This window comes from Castor canadensis, chromosome 3 (assembly GCF_047511655.1).
Source record: "Castor canadensis chromosome 3, mCasCan1.hap1v2, whole genome shotgun sequence".
NCBI lineage: Eukaryota > Metazoa > Chordata > Mammalia > Rodentia > Castoridae > Castor > Castor canadensis.
Genome location: NC_133388.1, coordinates 81,041,015 through 81,064,483, shown reverse-complemented (window position 1 = coordinate 81,064,483; position 23,469 = coordinate 81,041,015). Strand labels below are relative to the sequence as shown.

The window sequence follows — 23,469 nt, the reverse complement described above, 5'->3', positions numbered from 1 at the left end:
CATCATTTTTCATTTTTCTTTTTTTTTTTTTTTGCAGTACTGATGTTTGAGCTCAAGGCCTTCACCTTGAGCCACTCTACCACTTCTATTTTTGTGATGGTTTTTTTTTCAATAAGGTCTGGAGAACTATTTGCCTAGGCTGGCTTCAAACCACAGTCCTCCTGGTCTCTGCCTCCTGAGTAGGTAGGATTACAGAGGTGAACCACTGTGGCCCGGCACTAGACCTTATTCTTACCCTACCCACTCTTTCCAGGCCCCAAATAAATGATGACAGGAGCCAGAGCCAGGCCTGATGTGCCTTTATTTCTTTCAGTTATGCTTGCGGCTGGAGTGGGGGTGGGGGAAGAGCCCATGACCTGGGCTCCCTGGTGACCAGGGCTGATGATACCAGCTGCCATAGGTGAGGAACCAAGCAAAGGTGCCCACTGCAGCACCCACCACCTTGTGAGTGTACTGGTGGAAACAGACGACAGTACAGAGCAGCAAGAAGTTCCAGAGGCCCAGCAGCAGCACATTGAGCAGGAAGACAAGGCGCAGGGGTGTGCCAGCCGGCAGCCCATGGGCCAGGTACTTGGCGAACACTGCTGCTTCTTCGGCCATGAGCAGGCAGCAGAAGGTGAGCAGGAAGGTGTGGGAGGAGACTGTGTAGCCCCGCCACTGGTGGCCAGCAGCCAGACAGCTGCGGCGGTCAGGCAGCTCATGGAGCAGCAGGCCCTGGGGTAGAGGCTCAAAGCAAGAACCAGTCAGGTCCTCAATGAGGAAGAAGGCCTGGCCGGCCCCTCGCCACAAGCTGCCCCCACCACCAGTCGGCTCAGGTGTCTGGCGGTCACTGCCACGCGCCGTGTAGCCAGGAACACCACCAGCAACACAAAGCCCCCCAGGAAGGTGCAGGTCCAGCCCCATGCGGAATTCACAAACTTTCTGTGGGCAGAGAAGAGGAAAGGCTGCTAAGACCCCCAACCCATCCTCCACCCTGGATTACTCTGTCCAGTTCTGCACATCAGCAGCGCTTCTCCTTCCCACACCCTTGACAGCCCCAGTCATTTAAACTAGTCCATCTCATGCCTAAACTTGGCCTTCTAGGGCCCACATTTCCTCTTCAGCCCTATTCCTGACTTGCCCTGTACCCCCAGGCTCTGTTCCCCTCCCCCTCCCCTGACCTTCTCAACCACCTAGCCTATTTTTAGTGTTCCGACTGGCAGGAGAACAGAAGCCCGAAGAAGGGAGCTGGGCTCTCAGAGTGCAGGGAGCCTGCTCCCAGGGCTTTGAGTGAACTCACATGTTGAAGAAGTTGCCGTGGCTAGCGAAGATAGTCCGAGAGTTGACATGGAACTGCAGAAGGGATCCGAAGATGACCACAGCTGCCAACCAGGCATGGTAGAGGCGCCGTAAGCAGGGGCTGCCCAGGAGGCGGGCAGCCTGTTCACTTCCAAAATACAGCAAGGCAGAGGCCACCCAGAGCAGCACCTTGACCAGGCAACCCAGCAGTGCCTGGATTTGGGCCCTAGCCCCCACCACCGCCCCCGCTCCATGTTCCCTCCCCTCCCCACTAACTGCCTGCTCTGCTGGGCAGCAGAGGAGGGGCTGATCCCCCCAACACTCTGCGGACAAGAACAGACAGTGACAGGTGTGGCAGATACAGGCCAGAGGCCTGATGGCAGCTGGCAAGCCACGGAGAGAGGTGGGGGGCAGTCAGGGGCCAGGATGGCGTGCTGCCACGTCAGCAGGGTCCTGGCCTTGGGTGTGTGGAAGTGTGTTCTGACAGCAGCCTGGGCCCTTTCCTGTTAGCTCTGTGTCCTCAGCTCCAGCCACGTTCTAATTCATAGCTCAGGGTTAGGCCTGCTGTTCAAGACTATTCTTGTCCACAGCCTGCTTGAGTCGCCTGCCTCAGTTTGGTCAAAGTCCCTCTACCGCTACCTAAATTCTAGCATGATTTTACTCCATAGAAAAATCACAGGCCATGAAGATAAAACTAAACCTTGGAAGTCATTAAAACAAATCTGTGTCTTATCACCAAAGTGGTCTGGTTGTTCTCCCTGGGTTCTGAGCAGCAAGGTGAGTGTCTACAACATTGTGTCCACCTCAGGCCCTGGAAAGCCTATTAGCTGGGATGTCCTTTCCAGTGCTATGAAGCCAGCAGCTTGCCCAAGCTCCAACTCCTGTCTGGATGGAGGAGGGGCTCTAAGGGGCTAGTTTGGTTGAAGACAGCTGTGCGAACTGGTGGTTGTGCAAACTAGATGAATATGTCAGGCATCATATCAAATGGGGCACTGTTTGTGTTTATGATGGGGTTTAACTCAGGCCCTTGCACTTGCTAAGCAGGCGCTCTACCACTTGAGCTGTGCCTCCCAACCCAAGGTTTTTTCATTGATCATGTATCACACTTTGTAAAAAAAGGATGTAATTCAAAATTAAAGAATGGAGGTGTAGCTCAAGTGACAGGGCATCTGCTTTTCAAGTGCAAAGTCCTGAGTTAAAACCCCAGTTCTACCAAAATAATAAATAAAATTCATTTTAAAAAACTTCCTGGGAGGAAAGATGAAGGAGGGGGTGAATTCAACTATGATAACTTGTCAGTACTTTTGTAAATGTTGCAATGTACTTCCAGTACAATAATGAAAAAAAATTTTCCTGGGCTGGAGGTATAACTTAAGTGGTAGAGCGCCTGCTTAGCAAGCACAAACCACTGAGTTCAAACCCCAGCACCTGGGGGGGGGGAGGGCGGGGAATTTCCTGTGAATGGGTGCTGGTGGCTCAAGTTGTAATCCTAGCTACTCAGCAGGCAGAGATCAGAAGGATCATGGTTTGATGTCAGCCCAGACAAATAATTTGCGAGACCCTATCTTGAAAAACTCCATTACAAAAAAGGGTTGGTGGAGTGATTCAAAGTGTAGACCCTGAGATCAAACCCCAGTACTACCAAAAAAAAAATTCCTGTGATCATAAAGCCCTACAAGTTAATTTTTTTATTTTACATCAAATTTCCATAATTATTAGTAGTACTAAATATATGATTAGGACAATCGCTTACATTTTGATGACTGTATTGGAAATGTTTCCTACTGAGGCGAATGGATAGTCCATGGACCCTTGATCAGATGAGGCTCAGTTTTATAAATTCCCTCTTAGTTTGGCACCCTGGAAGTAATACAAGTTCTATGTGAGCTGATAAAATGGGAAGGAGATCCGGCATGACAACTTCACAGTAAAGCTTTTTTGAGGAAAGAGAACACAGAGGCTGGGGATCTGGACAGTTACTCTTTTTTTTGGCAGTACTGGGGTTTGAACTCAAGACCTCACACTTGCTAGGTAGGTGTTCTTCCTGCTTGAGCCACTCCATCAGCCCTTTTCTGTGAGAGTTTTTTTTCCAAAATAGTGTCTTGTGAACTATTTGCCCAGGGCTGGCATTGAACCACAATCCTCAGGATCTTTGCCTACTGAGTAGCTAGGGTTACAGGTGTAAACCACTGGAGCCCAGCAGAGTTACTCTTTTAATATCACCTATTTGGGCCAGATGTGGTGGTATATACCTACTCCAGCTAAGGCAGGAGGACTAGTTGAGTCTGGACAACACAGTAAGACTCTACCTCAAAACAAAAAAGTCCCTGTTTGTGAAATAGGTACCCCTTTTACCTCTTGTGGTAAGTCCATCAGCACCCCTGGAAGTACGTTTAGAAAGCATGCATGACATGTTGTGGAGAAAGATCTAGATATAGTGATGTGAACTCCATCCGCCTGACTTTTAGTTTGTCTGAAGCCTGGGGTTCTGAGTGGGAGGCGTCAGTGTCTGCCAGTTTCTCTGGTTCTGCATTCATGGGCCACCTCTTCTAAAGTCTGAAATAGCTCCAGAGTAGAGCTAACGCAGATACTCTTAGGTTCTATCAGAAAACATGCTTATCTTCTGCTATCTCCACGTCTACTCTGATGCTAAGTTTCTGAGGCTGGTGGGGGAGGGCCTGTCTCAAGACTTGGTTAGAAAATAATTTTAATATATTTTTTTCATCTTGGGGCATCAAAGGGATGTTTTCTTCTATAGAGTAGGATAGCTGAAGACTTTGGTGAAACTATTTTCTTGAAGTAAGAAAACATAAGACTTCAGATAGGAAAAAGAACAAGACAGAAACACTGAGCTAGGTTCCCACAGACAGTTTAGTGGGGGAGCCAAAGCCAGTAAGAGGACAAAGGAGTCCTACTTCAACCTCCTTTCTTGAAGCTGCTGGTCTCCAGCAGGATAATCAGGACCCTCTGGGAAGCAGGGCCTGCCCCACGCTGGGCCCCATGCAGCTTCTGGGAACTCCTGCCTCTCACACAGCCGTCAAAACTCAAAGACCCAGGTATAAGAGACACAGTCCCCACCCCTGAAGGGTGCTGAGGAAACACCTCTCTCCACCCTGCCCTCTCCCGAAGACCTCCCAAGTGGCTTGAGTGACAGTCACACACTACCAACATACTAACATACAAATACACTGACAGAGACTAAGTCACTCACTCTCACACTAACCCACACATAAACACTCACACATACACACCTACATGCAAACACACATACACACATTGACTCACACACACAGATACACACACCTTCACACACTCAGAGACTCATACACCCTCACACAAAAACAAGTTCACGTTCTCACACATATATTCACCTACACATGCACACCCTCACACACATACACTCACACATACACACATTCACAACACTTACACTACCACACACATACACTCCAACACTTACACTCACACACAAACAAAATCACATATGCACCCACTCTCACACTCACTCACACACTCATTCATACTCACTCATACTCAAAAATAGACTCACACACAAACACACTCACAAACATACACATATACAAACAACACACATAGATGCCAACACACACACACACACACCCATACACACTCCGAAACACAAGGACTCCCTCATCCTCACACACTCACACATATGTACATACACACACTCACACACACCCACATTCACAAGGACACACACACACTTACACAGACAAAACAAAACACACAATTGTACACACTCATACACCAACACACACATACACATAAACAAAATGCCCCTTTAATATTAGTATTTATTCAAGTTTTAAATATAACAGGACTAATTATTGAAGATACAAGTTAAAAATAAGCTGTGCTTCTCAGGTGTATTTGTGAAATGATTGATATACGCATAATTAGAAATAAGAACAAGTAAGAAAAACTCTCTTCTTTAGCTGAACTATACCCCATTTCTTTTTTTCTTTTTTGGCTTTTTAATATAGGGTCTCACTATGTAGCCCAGGCTGGCCTCAAACTCACGATCATCCTACCTCAGACTCCCAAGTACTGGGATTACAGGCATGAGACACCAAGCCTGGCATATTCTTATTTCTTATAAGGGAATAAGCACCCAAATTGAGGGGAAATATATTGTATGTGAGGAACGTTTCACTACCTAGCCTTGCTTTTTCTCTTTTTAAAGACATGGAGTCTTGCTATATTGCCCAGGCTGGCCCTAAGTAGCTAGATTCAAAGGGCTCCACCTCCCTATTACCTGGGGTTGTGGAGGCATGCACCATCTTCCCCAGCAGCTAATTAACTCATCTGTTGCTGTTTTTGGTGCTGGGGATTGAACCCAGGACCTTGCACATGTTAAGTACACACTCTATCAGAGGTACACCCCAATCCCTCTCCCATTTCTTAAAGTCCGTAACTCTAAAGTAAATGATTGAATTCATCCTTTTTTCCCACTGATAGCTATTCTTCCCCCTTACCTTCCACCCTGCTGTGGAGACTCTCAAATGCACTAGGAAGAGAATCTTATCCAAGAGGTGACCCATAGGAAGAAATACCCAAACATCAGGAGTTTTAACTCCAAGGATGTTGACAGCCTTTTAAGCTTCACTCTAACATGTTCCTAATTTTTTAATAAATATTTTTAATGAGTGAAAAACCTGAAAAGTCACTTTCTCTATTCATTTTTTTGTTCCTGAGAGCATTTAGGAACTCAGTAACTTCAGCCCGGTATGGTAGTGCACACCTATAATCCCAACCTTTGGGAACTGGAGGCAGGAAGATAGTGAGTTCCAGGCCAGTCTGGAACAAAAAGAACAAAAATACCAAAAACTTTAATCATAATTACTGTTACTCAGTGAAAAAGAGTTTAAAACCATTCTGCCATCAATCTTTAAATATACACAAATTTAAAAATTAAAACTCAACCATACCTTTTTGTAAAAGTTGGCACAGCAGAACCATCTGTCTTCACATGACAATCTGGGCTATTTAGCAGGTTAACTGGGACTCTTCCAAATGGGCACGACTGAAATGATTTGAAAGACTGAGTAATCAACTGGGAAATGCAAAGACTTCACTACCACCACCTTCATCAAAGCAGACTGAAAGTGACTCACCCGTTTAGTTTTGTTAGTTTGTTTCAGGGGATTTCGATGACTTATTTCGGCATCTTGTGGTGGTATGTTCTCTCTAAACAAAAAGAAAGTACCCAGTTTTTCAAAGAATAATATTCATGTGTATTTCCATTTACTGTTAAACATGGTTACACTTACAAAAAAACTCTTATGTAGACATACTTACATAAATGATGAGTTTTCTTACCCATACAAAAACCTGGCTTTGGTAGCCTGTCCTCTGGAATCACAACCCATGTCCTTACTTTTGTAAATGTCCAACTGAACTGGAGAATGATTCTTGAACAGTAAACATTGTAGATGCTGTAAAAATTTCAAAACTGTGGTTAAATTTGTAAGGACATAAAAAGTACACAAAAAGTAATCTTACAGGGCTGGAGGTGTGGCTCAAGCCATAAGAGCGCATGCTTTGCAAGTGCAAAGCCCTGAGTTCAAACCCCACTTCCATCAAAAAGAAAAAGTAATCTTACACGTAAGAAAATTTTAAAAATCAATTTATAATAAATAATTGCCCTCCTGTAAGAAGACATGAAGATGTTATCAGGCAATTCTAATTACCTCTTCAATTCTCTTTATATAATTGTCTCCCTGGGATAAACAGCACACTCTGTTTCTATAAGCACAAAGCCATTCTCTTGCTTTGATTGAGTTGTTTTTAATGTTACCAATGAAATTTTGATTAGGCACAAAAGATAAGTATCAACAAGGTAGGTAAGATCTTTTTACTTCTAATAGTCTTATCTCATTTCCATTTGCAACTAAACAGATTTTGAGTATTCCATGTAAATATTAGTCCTACAAAAAGTTATTCTGAATCCTTTCTGCAGTACTATCTACCGTGGAAAAATATTAGCACACGTTAATAGTTACCTGATAAACCCTTCTTTTCCTCCTCTGAAAGCAGCTGCTTCTTTTGTAGGTTTAAATTACATATGGCAATTTCCAGCATTTCTAACGGTACTGCTCCACTTTCTACAGCTTTATGAAGAAGCAAAAAAGGATAATTGTCATTTTATAAAGCACTCTTCAGCCCAAACTCCAAATACGTATTTATTTCATCAGAGCCTAAGAAAAAATTTAGAACACTTAAGCAAAGATAATTGTCCCAAGACTTATGCATAAGATTTCATAGGCAAATAAGCAATGTCTCATTTCTCATGCATATAATCAACTCTCTTCTGATAACACTACGTATTCAAAGAGTTTCATTGTGTAATATGCAATTTACTATTTTGTATTCATTTATAAATTGTTCACTTTCAGAAGCAACAGAAGTTTAACAGAGCAATACAAAAGAAAAAGCAAAATCTAATTACAGCAGTTAGAAACAGGCAATTCTAGATATTAAAGTAGTCCTAAGAGCAACAGTCTCTTAGAACACACTGTAAGAAATATCATTCACAGAAACATTTAGTCATCAAGGCAAGGTTGACATCTTTGGCTAAAAGGATTTGTGTTTAAAAAAAAAAAAAAGTGATCAACTTTAGCTGTCAGACTTAGCTATTCCATTCCCTAAATACAAAATGACTGAACGATAATTACCTTTCTGATGACAGACTGCCAAACAAATTTTCTTTGAAATGCAAAATTTATCCTTTGTACTTGATTTATAAATTTTAAATGTACACATCATGCAAATATGGAGTGTTATCAACAATTACAGGACCCATGAGCTATAATGCCACACACTGGCACTCAGAGTAAAAAAGACGATTAAGAGATGACTTCTATTTCTAGTTTCTGTCAGTTTACAAGGTTTACAAATTTTAAAGAACATGAACATATTTGATAGTGGTTAAATCCACACATTTATTGAGAACAGCAGTAAAAGTTCACATAATAAAGAATTTTTAGACAGCAAATGAACAACTTAGATAAGAACTAGTAATTTGAGAGTTTGGTATTTTAAGACTCCCTTTGAAAATCTAATAAAAACTATGGAATACCCTCCACCTCTACAAAACACACACACACACACCAGACTGAGCAGAAGATTTCAGGGATGTTGCCTATTTCCTGAGAGCCTATCAAGTCTGTTCAAAATAATCATAATTTTGACCTTAAGGCTACTGCCACATTGCAGTGGCTTAAAATTTCTTTTTTATAGCTAACTCACTTTATGTATTCCAAAGATGTACATTTCACTGCTATAAAACAACAGTTTAAATTCTAAAAGTTATGTGTCTTTCATTTTACGATACTCAGTGAAGAAGCAACTCTTCTTTAGATGTATCCTGACTCTTATAGCACAAACACTATGTTCATGCTGATGTTCATTAATTAAAAGAGCTACTATAATGAATATTGTTTTTATGTTTAAGTAGCACCTCCATTTTCTCATCTGATCAACTTTTGCCTTAAATTTCCACTTCGAATATGATTTGATATTAGGACGTGTTAGTTTAGGATGCTCTTTTACTTCAAATGTGCATTTGACACCTTTCGATTACCTTGAGACAGTTCAAATTGTGCAAAAGATATATGCACAAAAGCACACTTTTTGCAGTTGGCTCTGGCCATTTGAAAGTAGTCACGTGCATCATCGGGCTCTTGCATACTGTAATAAAAACTCAGAGTCAGTCCACACTTTTTGGTTTTTTTTCAAAAAAAGACATAGCTACCTAAATTTGGTAGTGCTTCACTTTATTTTCCAAAAGACATGGAATTTGATTTCTCCTGTGTATAAAATAAAACAAGTTATTTTTAAAAAATCTTTTTAGGCAGAGTCTAAAATTTGTAGGTCTTTTTGAAACATGTACATAGAAAACAGTTTACACTAGTCCCTTTTCATGTAAACTAATTTACACTAAAGGCAAAAGTATTTGGCCAAAAAATATTAATTTGATATGCTTTTGTTTTCCCTCTTTACGATATAGTTACATATTATATAACATAGTCAAGCGAAGTTAAAATGCTAATACTTACGCTTTTAATTCAGCAAATCTCACTTGAATTCGAGCAAAACTCTCATTTTGGCCATATTTATCTGGAGGAAGTGTTTCGATTGCTTGACTATAACGACCAATTAATTTATTTAAAAGAGCATCATTCAGGGGGACACTATTTTTCTCTAACTTAAGCAAGAAATTCAACCAGTCCTCTGGGTTGTTCGCCATCATCATAATTTGGTTAGCAGTTCCTGAGTTAGCTGAATAAGGACAACAAAATATATCACAACAGAGATAAACATAAAACAATTCCAAACTGCATTTTTTCCTTCAAGTTATAGTTAAACAGTTATAATATCAGTAATAATTTTTAAGACAGTAACAATTCATACTAGAAAATCCTCCATCTATCATTTATTTCATGAAAAACTCAAAAACTTCTTGCTCTGGTCCTAACTTTCTTTACAGCCTTACCCAGTCAACATTCTTTCAGCATACCTCAAATTTACTTACAAAACCACCACAGAAAACCAGCTTTACAAAAGATTAGAAGCTGATAGTTATTTTCTTCTTCCTCCAAGTTACCTACATTTCTCTGAAAGGCCCTGATAATTTCCTGGTCTCACCAACACATAGCTAGCCTGATCTAGACCTTCAGAATTTATAGGACTTTTTGCAGCTGTCAGTTTTCTCTCTGTGGAATCCCAACCCGTAGAAACATCAAGAATAACCCTTCAAGCCAGGCACCAGTAGCTCCCACCTGTAATCTTGGCTAGTCAGGAGTCAGAGATCAGGAAGATTGCGGTTTGAAGCCAGCCAGGGCAAACACTTTGTGAGACCCTATCTTGAAAAAAAACCCATCACAGAAAAGGGCTTGTGGAGTGGCTCAAGATGTAGAGTTCAAACCCCAGTACTGCTAAAAACAAAACAAATAAAGGCATAGGTCAACAGCAAAGGCATTGGGACATGCGCTGCTCTAGGATACAGAAGAGACATCAGGAAAGCCACTGTAACTGGAACAGAGAGTAAGAAAGGATAGAAAAAAAAGGGCCAGGGGAGAAAGAGACCAATTCTTCAAATCAAAAATCCAGTGTTTGATGCTAAATTTATATGTAATATTAACATTGATAACATGTGCTCATTCAGAGTAAAAAAGGAATGGAAAAGAAGGCGTATCTACTGATGGCAGGCATATCAGCGGAAATAGCTAACAATAATGAAAGTACTAAGAAAAGTACCTGTAAGCACACTAATAAGAAAGATCATTTCTTTCTTTCCCTGCCCTCTTCCCTCTCTTTCTCCACCCCCCTTCCCCAGCCCTTTCCCTTCCTACCTCTCTCTCTTTCTTTGTGTTTTGAGACAGGGTTTCACTATGTGCTCATGCTGGCCTTCACCTTGCTGCACAGCCCCAGCTGAATAAGAGAACTAGAGATCCTCCTGCCTCAGCATCCTAAGTGCTGAGATGACAGATGGGAGCCACCAAGTCCAGATGATGTTTCATCTTTTTAAAACAAGCAGACAGTTGTGGACTAGTTCCAGACAAACAGGTTCAAATAAAGTGCACTCTGGTAGATAAGCATCAACGACTGAGAAATGTACATTATATTAACACAGAGGTTAACATCTACTTCCTTATACCTTACAGGACACTTTAAGTTAATTGCTTTTTTTGTTTTTGCTTCTTTAAAAACAAGAGGCTAGAGATATAGCGCAGTAGTACAACATTTGCTTAGCATGTGTGAGGTCGTGAGTTCAATACCCAGCATCGCAATGAATTATAAAAGGAAAAAAGAAAAAGCTTACCTGTAGTATCAGCAGAGACTTTATTCAAGCTTAGCTCATCAGTAAGATCTTCATTTTTAAAATCTCTCACTTTGCTCATTATGGAATCGATTGTCAATTCTCTGCCACTTAACTCCTCAGCCTCCATTTCTAAGTTGCAACTAGTTTCCTGGAAGATAAAGCATTAGTTTGGGGAACATATCTAAATGCAACTCTTTCTTAAAAAGTCTTAGTGGAGCTACGTGGACTAACATAATGGATCTATATGGCTTTGTAATCTGTCCGGGAAGGTTTCAATAGGTAAAATTACCTTTTCTTCCCAATGGCCTCTGTAAAGTTGCAATCCTGAAGTCACTGCACAACACAAAAATTTCTCCCTCATTTTAAACTTCCTTTCACTTTTTTCCAGAATTATGTCCTGTGGGCCATCTGCAAATTTTATCATTTAAAATATATACAGTGTTTGCCTGGATTCTGGTAGTAACATATAGACAGGAAGAATCCCTTTGGGAATGAAATTAACTGCTGCTCTAGTCATCTGCTTTATGTGCGTAAAGCTTCACAATGAATACTTTCAAAGCAGAACGTATACTGATGCTTGAGATTCAGCAGCTTTGTTCTTGTGTGGATTTGGCAGAATCAACGAACTACTGCCTCAGTCATTCTACTACAGAACTCAACTACAGTACTGAGCACGTGCTCATCTGCATAATGGTGGGTGGTGTTAGGTAAACGAAGTGTCTACAATCTTTCTTCCTGTCCATCTCATCTTTGTGATTCTCAAACATCAACAGATTCACTCGGGATCACTGCCTGCACTGTCACCTGTTCTGGAACTTGACAATAAAAAGGGGCGATAAAGTAGGCAGCAAGTTATCACCCACCCCTTAAATCAGGTTTGAAAGTCCAATGTCAGGACACCACCGCCTGTCCCAATTTTAAGCCAGCAGAGGAGGGTCTGTCCTAGGAGACAAATCTTCTGCGCCAGTGCCCGCCGCGCCTTCTTTCCAGCGAGGTCCACACGCGCTTCTTACTGCGGCATCACCCCACCCTCTAGATCGCAGAAGCCGCGAACCTTCCCTCCCCCGCCAGGTCATGTACACGCGCCCTGTCGGCTACGCAGCTCTGTGCTGCCCCGCTTCGCCCCCACCCCTCTCCGGTCTTCGCTGCTAAAGAGCCCACATACCGGCCGCCGCCGCTCCTCGATGCGCCCGCGAGCCAATACTCGCCTCCAGGAAGCCGAGCGGAAGAGAAGAAAAGACGGAACCCCCATCTCTCTTCGTAAGCGCGTTTGAGTTGCTCCGCCGCTATTGCCGCGGCCTCCTATTGGTCAAGGTTAATCACGTGGGAGCGTCTGTGGTGATTGGTTCCTTGCGTCGGCGCCTCCCCGCCTCCTGCGTTCGGGAGCCTGACCCCATGTCTGTAGCCCCTGGTAGGGTGCTGGGTGGAGCGCGGCAGCTGCTTCCCGGACGCGAGTCGGCTGTCTTTCCTGCTCCTCCAGTTTAAGCAGGCCCAATTTCTGCCAGGAGGGTGGCCACTCCCGGCGGAGATGAACATCGGGGCGGGAACAGCCGCTCACCACATCAAGTGCGTGGTGGGTCCTTCACCCCCACGCCACCCCGCGGCTGGGTCCCCAGCGCCCTCACTGCGGGCCTTAGGGAGGGCGTGGCGAGAAAAGACGTTTCGCGGCTCAGCCCTGCAGTCCGCGCAGGAATCTCGGTGCTTTTGTCATTGGGCTCCCATTGTTGTCTGGAAGCACCACCCTTGAGTCTTCCTTGCCTCGTCAAGCCAAGACCTTACTTACCCTGTGTCAAAATTCTCAGGTTCCGCCGGGATTGCTCTGCCGTAGCTCGCTCTATCATCCCCTCTCCCTCCGGGGGTCCCAGTGAAGGGGACAGGTGTCCGGGTGGGGAGGGAGGGCGGTGCTGCTAAGTGGCTTTGTAGTGCAGAGCAGCGGTTTCTCTTCATCTGCGAGAGGAGAGGAGATGATCTGTGACATGCTGTATGGTAAGACCGGTTGGTTTGGGGATATGTGTAGGAAACTACAGCTGTCACCTGTGAACTTGCAGGCTTCCGTTAGAACCCTGTCATCCCCAGCTAACATGAGACCCTGTCCTCTCCGCTTTGGATATCAGCAAGGATCCCAGATCTTGGTGGCGCAACTGCTTTACATAAAATGCCGTAGAATTACATGTGATCTCTGTACGTTCTCCTGTTATTTTTAATCATCCATAGATTACCTAATTCAATGCAAACGGGATATAGTTATACTGTATTATTTAGGGAATAATGACAAAAAATCTGTGTACTATAAATGTAATTTTTAAAAAATTTTAGATCCACAGAGGATTGAATCCATGGATATGTACCCATAGATACAGAGGACTGAGTGTAGTGAGGCAAAATTAAAGCAAGACCAAAGCCTTCACTGGTCTAAACTAACAAACCTGAAAGCAAACCTTTAAAGAATCAGACTGTTTCTACACAACTTACCTACAGGCCGGAACACAGCTCAGGAATATTTATAGAAGTACAAGAAGATTCAACAGGGTCAAATTTAAAATACGTGGGGCTGGGGGCGTGGCTCGAGTTGTAGAGCACTAGCCTAGTAAGTTTGAGACCCTGAATTCAATCCCCAGTACCACTAGTAATAATGAATTTTTAGAAGTAAAATATCTGGCATCTAATGTAAAAAATTACCGGACATTCAAACCAGAAAAATGAATGCAACTCTAAACGAAGAGAAATGGGTCAGTAAGTTAAAACACAACCATGAGTGGAACAGAGAAGAGAATTGGTTGACCAGGACCCTAAGACACACACACACTCACTCACACACACATGCACACATTCACACTCAAACTCAAACACATACATTCACACACACACACAGAGAAGCACACACTCACACATTTGAATCCATACTCTTAACACACAAGCCAACCCACTCACCCACATCGCACACACACACCAACATGCAAGCCAACACACTCACATGCACACACAGACTCACACTCACACACTCAGACACACATACACACACACAGACTCACACATTCACTCACACTGAGACACCACACATTCACGTACATACACACACACATGCAGTCACACACTCACACATATACACACTGTCATCTATACACACCTACACACTTTCACACTCATACAAACACGCACATACACAGTCACACTCACAGTCATCAGCAATCATACATTTGTGCACACCTTTACAGACTGACACCCTCCCGTACACTCACACGTACACATTCCCACACACTTTCATACACACACACTCACAACACGTACCCATATACACTCACACCCATACACATTCACATATATACATATACACACACAAACCTACAGAAACACAGACCTACATGCACACTCTCATGCACACATTCACAAATTCACACACACGTACACAGACACATACACAAAAACACACATTCATACACATACAAACACACAAACACATAGATATACACAAACACTAATGCACACATGTGAACTCACAATCAACACACACAGACTCTACACTCACATTCACACACTCACCCAAAATCACACTCACACTTACAGACGCATACTCACACAAACGTCAATACACCCAAGCCAACACAATAACATACAAATACACACACACATTCACTCTCATACTCACCCACATATCCCCCACTACATACGCTCACACACATAAACACACACACACACCTGAACACACTAACATACACACTCATTCACACACCTGCACCCAAATACCCACTCACATTCAAATACAAACACACTCACACACTCACTTACACACACCTGCACATACACACCTGCACACACCAACATACACACTGTCACACTCTAACACACTCACAATAACTCTCACACCCGTGAACATAGAACCTCATCTTCAAATACACATGTACACACAGATGCACTCACACATTCACACACATACACACACACACACACACTCACACTCAGCTACACATGCACTCACATACAACCACACATGCACATCTACACGAAACACACACGCTCGCACACTCACACATTTACAGTCTCACCCACTCACCTACACATACATATACACTCACACTCATACACCTACACACATTTACACATTTACTCTTTCTCGCAGTCACACACAAACACACACTCACACGCATTTGATTCCATACTCAAACACAGATGCCAACCCACTAACACACATCACACACATACACACACTCACAACTCACACACACATTTAAACACATACTCACAATCCAACTCACACAAACAAAACACTCACACACAGTCACTCACACTCACACACTCAACACCACATGCAATCACACACACATATACACAAACACACACACCTACACACACTCTCACTCACTCAAACACACATACACACACCCTCTTACACACTCACACACACAAATATACACTCACAAACATATGCACATACAATCACACATGTACCCACTCTCACTCTCACCAACATTCATACTCACTCTCACTCGAAAATAGACTCACACAAATACACACTCACAAGCATACACACATACAAACACAAACACACACATACACAGATGCCAACACACACCCATACACACACTCATAAACACACACACACTCACCCTCACACACACATGAATATACACACACATGCACAAGTACAAACACACACACACTTACACAGACACACTACACACACAACACACACACACCACACGGACATACACACACATACACAATACACCCACCACACACATACACCAACCACACACACATATACCACACACACCACACACACTACACACATCCACACACCACACACACAATACACAGACACCACACATACATACACAAAATACACACACCACACACCCCCACACATACACCTCACACATACACACAATACAAACACACCACACACATACATACACAAAATACACCATCACGCATACATACAATACATGCACACCACACACACCCCACACATACAAACACCACACACACATACACACAATCCACACACCCACACATATACACACAATACACACACAACACACACATACACACAATACAAACACACACTACGTACACACATACACACACCCCAGAAGTATACACACTTAATACACCCACACACACATACACACACACACTGCACAAAAGCACACACGAGGCACACCACACACACACATATACATACACATATGCATACATACACACCACACACACACACACACAAACACATACACATAAACATACAGAGACACACACGCCACACACACACCCATACATACAACACAAATACATACATACACACATACACACCACAAACAGATACATACACACACTACACATACACACACACCACATACACACATACACACCACACACAACCCACACATACAATACACACACCACCTACACATACATCACACATGTACATATACACCACAAACACACAATACACTCACCACACACATACATGACGCATACATACACACACATAAACATATATACAAACCACACACACACCCTCACACACACATGAATATACACACACATGCACAAGTACAAACACACACACACACTTACACAGACACACTACACACACAATACACACACACCACACAGACATACACACATACACAATACACCCACCACACACATACACCAACCACACACACATATACCACACACACCACACACACTACACACATCCACACACCACACACACAATACACAGACACCACACATACATACACAAAATACACACACCACACACCCCCACACATACACCTCACACATACACACAATACAAACACACCACACACATACATACACAAAATACACACACCATCACGCATACATACAATACATGCGCACCACACACACCCCACACATACAAACACCACACACACATACACACAATCCACACACCCACACATATACACACAATACACATACACACACACACAATAAACACACTCCACACAATACACACAATACACACACACTACCTACACACATACACCCCACACACAATACACACACAACACACACATACACACAATACACACACACAACACACACATACACACAATACACACACACTACGTACACACATACACACAATACAAACACACACTACTTACACACATACACACACCCCAGAAGTATACACATGTAATACACCCACACACACATACACACACACACTGCACAAAAGCACACACGAGACACACCACACACACACATATACATACACATATGCATACATACACACCACACACACACACACACATACACATAAACATACACAGACACACACACCACACATACACACACAAATACATACATACAGACATACACACCACAGACAGATACAATCACACACTACACATACACACACACCACATACACACATACACACCACACACAACCCACACATACAATACACACAATCCACACACCCACACATATACACACAATACACATACACACACACACTAAACACACTCCACACAATACACACAATACACACACACTACCTACACACATACACCCCACACACAATACACACACAACACACACATACACACAATACACACACACTACGTACACACATACACACAATACAAACACACACTACGTACACACATACACACACCCCAGAAGTATACACATTTAATACACCCACACACACATACACACACACTGCACAAAAGCACACACGAGACACACCACACACACACACACACAAACACATACACATAAACATACAGAGACACACACGCCACAAACACACCCATACATACAACACAAATACATACATACACACATACACACCACAAACAGATACATACACACACTACACATACACACACACCACACGGACATACACACACATACACAATACACCCACCACACACATACACCAACCACACACACATATACCACACACACCACACACACTACACACATCCACACACCACACACACAATACACAGACACCACACATACATACACAAAATACACACACCACACACCCCCACACATACACCTCACACATACACACAATACAAACGCACCACACACATACATACACAAAATACACACACCATCACGCATACATACAATACATGCACACCACACACACCCCACACATACAAACACCACACACACATACACACAATCCACACACCCACACATATACACACAATACACACACAACACACACATACACACAATACAAACACACACTACGTACACACATACACACACCCCAGAAGTATACACACTTAATACACCCACACACACATACACACACACACTGCACAAAAGCACACACGAGGCACACCACACACACACACATATACATACACATATGCATACATACACACCACACACACACACAAACACATACACATAAACATACAGAGACACACACGCCACACACACACCCATACATACAACACAAATACATACATACACACATACACACCACAAACAGATACATACACACACTACACATACACACACCACATACACACATACACACCACACACAACCCACACATACAATACACACACCACCTACACACACATCACACACGTACATACACACCACAAACACACAATACACTCACCACACACATACATGACACATACATACACACATAAACATATATACAAACCACAGACGTACACACAATACACACCACTCATACAATACACACACCTATACACATACACACCACACAGATATACACACATACAATACACACACCCCAACACATACACAAATACACCACACACATACACACCACACAGAATACACACGCACCACCTACACACAATACACACAAAAATCACACACACATACATCCACACAAATCACACACACCACACAGACATAAACACACATACACAGACATACACACACACACAATACACCCACCACACACCACACACACATACATACACACAATACACACACCACACACTACACAAAAAACCTACACACACACCACACACATACACACACTACACACACACACCACACATACACACACCAGACACACACATACACACATGTACACACGCCACACACAATACACATGCACCACACACACACACATACACACAATACACACACCACACATGCACATACAATACACACACATACACAGACACACACCACACATACATACACCACACACAGACACACCCATACATACACACACATACATACAAACATACACATCACAAACACATACACACACACACAATACACATACACACATTACACACATACACCACACACATACATAGACACACATACATATATACACCCGTCACACACATGCACACACATCACACATACACACATCACAGAATACACACACATGCACACGTGCACACGTACACGCACACCCACACACACACAAACCAGTAGTAAATAATGATGTAAACAAGTATAATTAGGTACAGTCGTTCTTGGTATCTCTGGGGGACTGGTTGCAAAATCCTCACCCCACAGATTCCAAAATGTAAATGTTCTAGTCTCTTCTGTAAAGTGCACACTATTTGCATGTGCGTATGTATATCCTCCTGTATACTTTAAATTATCTCTAGATCACTGATAACAACTAATACGATGTGAACATGATATAAATCATTGTTATGCTGTATTTTTTATGGAGTAATAAGAAGCAAGTTTATATATGTTCTTTACTCATGCATATTTTTGAATTGCACTTTATTTAATCTATGGATGTGGAACTCATGGATACAAAAGGCCAACTATATATTGAAGTCAATGTATTAAAAAAAGATTGAAGGCTTAGCTAACATCTACTTTATGAAAATGACATTTTTGCCTTTCATTGATAAAGGTGACTAATCATCTCAATTTTATTTATAAAAGTTTTGAGCAATACATTAGTATGAATTTTAAACGTGGACATATAAAATACAAAGCAATTAAAAAACACAATGTGCCCAATCTTAATTCCTAAAGCCACTGATTCAGCCAGAAGCACTTGAGAAAGTTTAAGAAAAATTTTACCTTATTTGAATGCAAATGTAATATTTCATTCAGAAGTGTGTCCAGGCTCTTAGTAACGTAGACTGAGCCATAGACATAAGAATGTTAATTCACGCTTCCATAATTTTATAATAGTCTTGTAACTGAAATATATCATTAGTACTCTCTTGGCAGCTAAACCAGTTGATCGATGAATTTTCACAATATTCTAGAAATGACTAGGTATTTGAGACAGTGAAAGACAAAAAGAATAGTGCAGACACAAATAGGTAATGGGAGTCTGAAAGCCTGAGGCCTGTGCTGATGGCTATGCACAGCTTTACAGAAGCGCTACAAATACTATTGTATCTCTAAAGTTTAATAAGAAATTGGCTAGAAGGAATGAATTCAAAAGCCGTGTTAAGAATCGTGTTGAGAATGATTTAAAAGATAACGTGCTATACTAAATTTATTCAATTGAGGCCTGACAGTAATCCTTTGAATGTACCTGTTTTGAAAACCCACTCTGGCCTGTGCTATATGCACAGAACAGGAATCAAGCCAGGCATGGCGGCTCACGCTTATAATCCTAGCTTCTTGGGAGGTGGAGATCAGGAAGTCTGTGGTTTGAAGCATGCATGGGCTAGCGAGACCACATCTCAACCAATAAAAAGCTGTGTGTGGTGGCACAATGCTGCCATTCCAGTTACTCGGGAAGTATAAATAGGAGGAGAGCAGTCCAGGCACACACAGGCATAAAAACAAGAACTTCTTAGAAAGATAAAGAAAGCAAAAAAGGGCTGGGGGCATGGCTCATTGCCTAACTAGTAAGAGTGAGGCCCTCAAGCTCAAACCCCAGACTGTGTGTCCCCCATCTCCTGCCAAAAAAATAAATAAATAAAAAAGATAGGTACTTGTCAAATAGGATGTGTTAAATACCTAAGTGCAGAAATAAAGACTTCAAGACCGCTGGCCCAACTTTCCTTTGGGTTACCTGTTTCTCTAAGGGTGTAACTCATTAAGCTATATTAAAATAGTTAATTAACACAGAGAACACACATACTTACTTTAGCAGCTTTCAAAATAGAGTTAGGAGAGGGGCTGGAGGTATGGCTCAATGGTTTGAGTGCCTGCCTAGCAAGCAAAAGATCCTGAGTTCAAACCCCAGTACCTTTAAAAAAAAAAAAAATAGAGTTAGGAGAATTCAGACCAACAAGTTGACCCAGGACATATTTCATTTCATCAGTGGTTCCCTTAGCTATCTGGTTACCTATAAAATATACAATATCAACACAGTGATACTAATAAACATATAAATTCAATTAAAAGCACATACTCCAGCAACTTAGAGAGGCAAATAATTAGTTTGAGTTGAGGCCAGCCTGGGATACATAAAAGTGAGATCCTGTCTCAAAACAAAAAATAAAGCAACAAAAATATATACTCTGCTTAACAACACAATAAATGGCATTCTTATAATTTACTACCAATCACTGTCCCCTATGCAGGATAATTAAAACTGAATGACATCAATGAAGACAGACATTTTTATTTACATTACTGTTTGGCAAGAGGGCAGGCAGCAAAAAGAGTAGCCAATTTAGATTCTAGTTTTGTTACAGTTAATAGGCTGTTCATAGGAACCTAGTAATGAGCAATTTTTAAAGAAGCAGTACCTGCATGAATTTGAATTTGGACATATGGATGTACCAGGAGCTCAGGAATGGATATCCTCTGTTTAGGGTCCCTTATTAAACAACACTATAAAAAATAATGATGAATTTTTTTAAAGCAGGTTTTCTTTGATACTTTCCAGACCACATCATATTACAGAAGTTCCATTCTAGACATTCACTCAAAAGAATGATGTTTTTACTCCAAGTCACTTTTGTAAAATTCCCAATACAGTACCTTTGACTTGGATTTCCCATTCTCTCTTCGGGATGACATATCTTTGATTGCTTCTGGTGGCATGTAATTAACTGTGCCAACCTATTTGCCAAATCACAGAAAACGTCAATCAATGAAAATATTTCATTCTGCTTCAGGTTTTTTAAAAGTACAAATTCCAGATCCTTAGAGACTTAGGATACTTATAAATTTAAGCGATAAACTTGAAAAATTCAAATAACTTCCCAACTTCAGCAAAAGGAATCGGGTTCAGAAGCAGAAGACTGACTCCTTTCAGAGTACTGTGCCTTAAAACATATCTGCCTTAAAAACTGTCCAGGCTAAAATTCTATAAATGGTAATAAGCTTTAAGGAATTGGAGTATCACTTTCTCTTCTATGCTTGAATAGACTCAACATGTTACTCCCCTTTAATAAACCAACAAACTCATATGTAAACAAACAACAAAAACATCTAGCTTGGTATCCTGGGACTCTAGGGCCCATGTTCAAACTGAGATAGAGTGGACTTCTAAGTCATGCAACAGTCTCTACAATTGGATGGTGCCAACATTGCACTGTACCTTTGATTCTAACATAAATGGCTCTGCCTTCAACACAAATTACCCATAGCTTAGGGCTTGCTATAGAAGGTATCTTCAAGCTGATTTACAACTCAATGTTCAGCCAGTTTTGACATTAAGTAATGACTGTCAGATAGAATTGTTTTACGGGCATGCTGCCCATCTATTCCTTTTATCAAAGCCCAGTTCTGCTCCCAGAATTCAGGGAGATCTACAACAGAAATGAGCATACATGGACACATCATGTCATCTCCAAGCAAGATTCTTTTAGTTATGCTTTGCTATCATTATTTTAGCTTTTATTGAACAACTTAATTACATTTGCTATTGCATATCCTATTACAAAAGTGCTGTTGGAAACAATAGTAATTATGGCATTTCCAATATGAAAGCCCTCTTAAATTGAAATGACCTCACCTCATGGACGACAATGGAAAACATGTTACTCCAATTCTCTCTCTGATTGCTACCAGGAAACCCAAAGTCAACTGTCAGGTCAATTTTAGAACATGAACAAAATGATTACCAAGACAGGTATTACTGCTTCTTTACCTCAGTTGTAGGAAAATTACTCAAAATTGCTAGATATATTTCTATACAATCTTGTCTTACTTTTCTAAATCATATTGACCATGGTTTTGAAATTTTTTATGGTTTTAGTACCTATTCTTATAAAAAGACTCTAAATTCTTTGGAGAATGAGGTGATATAAATAATACCAGGTAGCAAACAACCAACTATTCGCTAGATGTCCTACCTGAGAGTCCTTAACAATGCTTGTCATATCTGGCTGCATTTGGTTTGCAATCCCAAAATCAATTAGTTTTAGCATTCCATCAACTATTAAAAAGTTAGCAGGCTTCAGATC

At 41.7% G+C, this 23,469-nt stretch overlaps 1 pseudogene; it reads right to left on the bottom strand.

Annotated features, from left to right (window-relative positions):
• Positions 1-284: 284 nt before the first annotated feature.
• Positions 285-10,634, bottom strand: LOC109679644 (fat storage-inducing transmembrane protein 1-like; annotated as a pseudogene).
• Between the last annotated feature and the right edge of the window lie 12,835 nt (positions 10,635-23,469).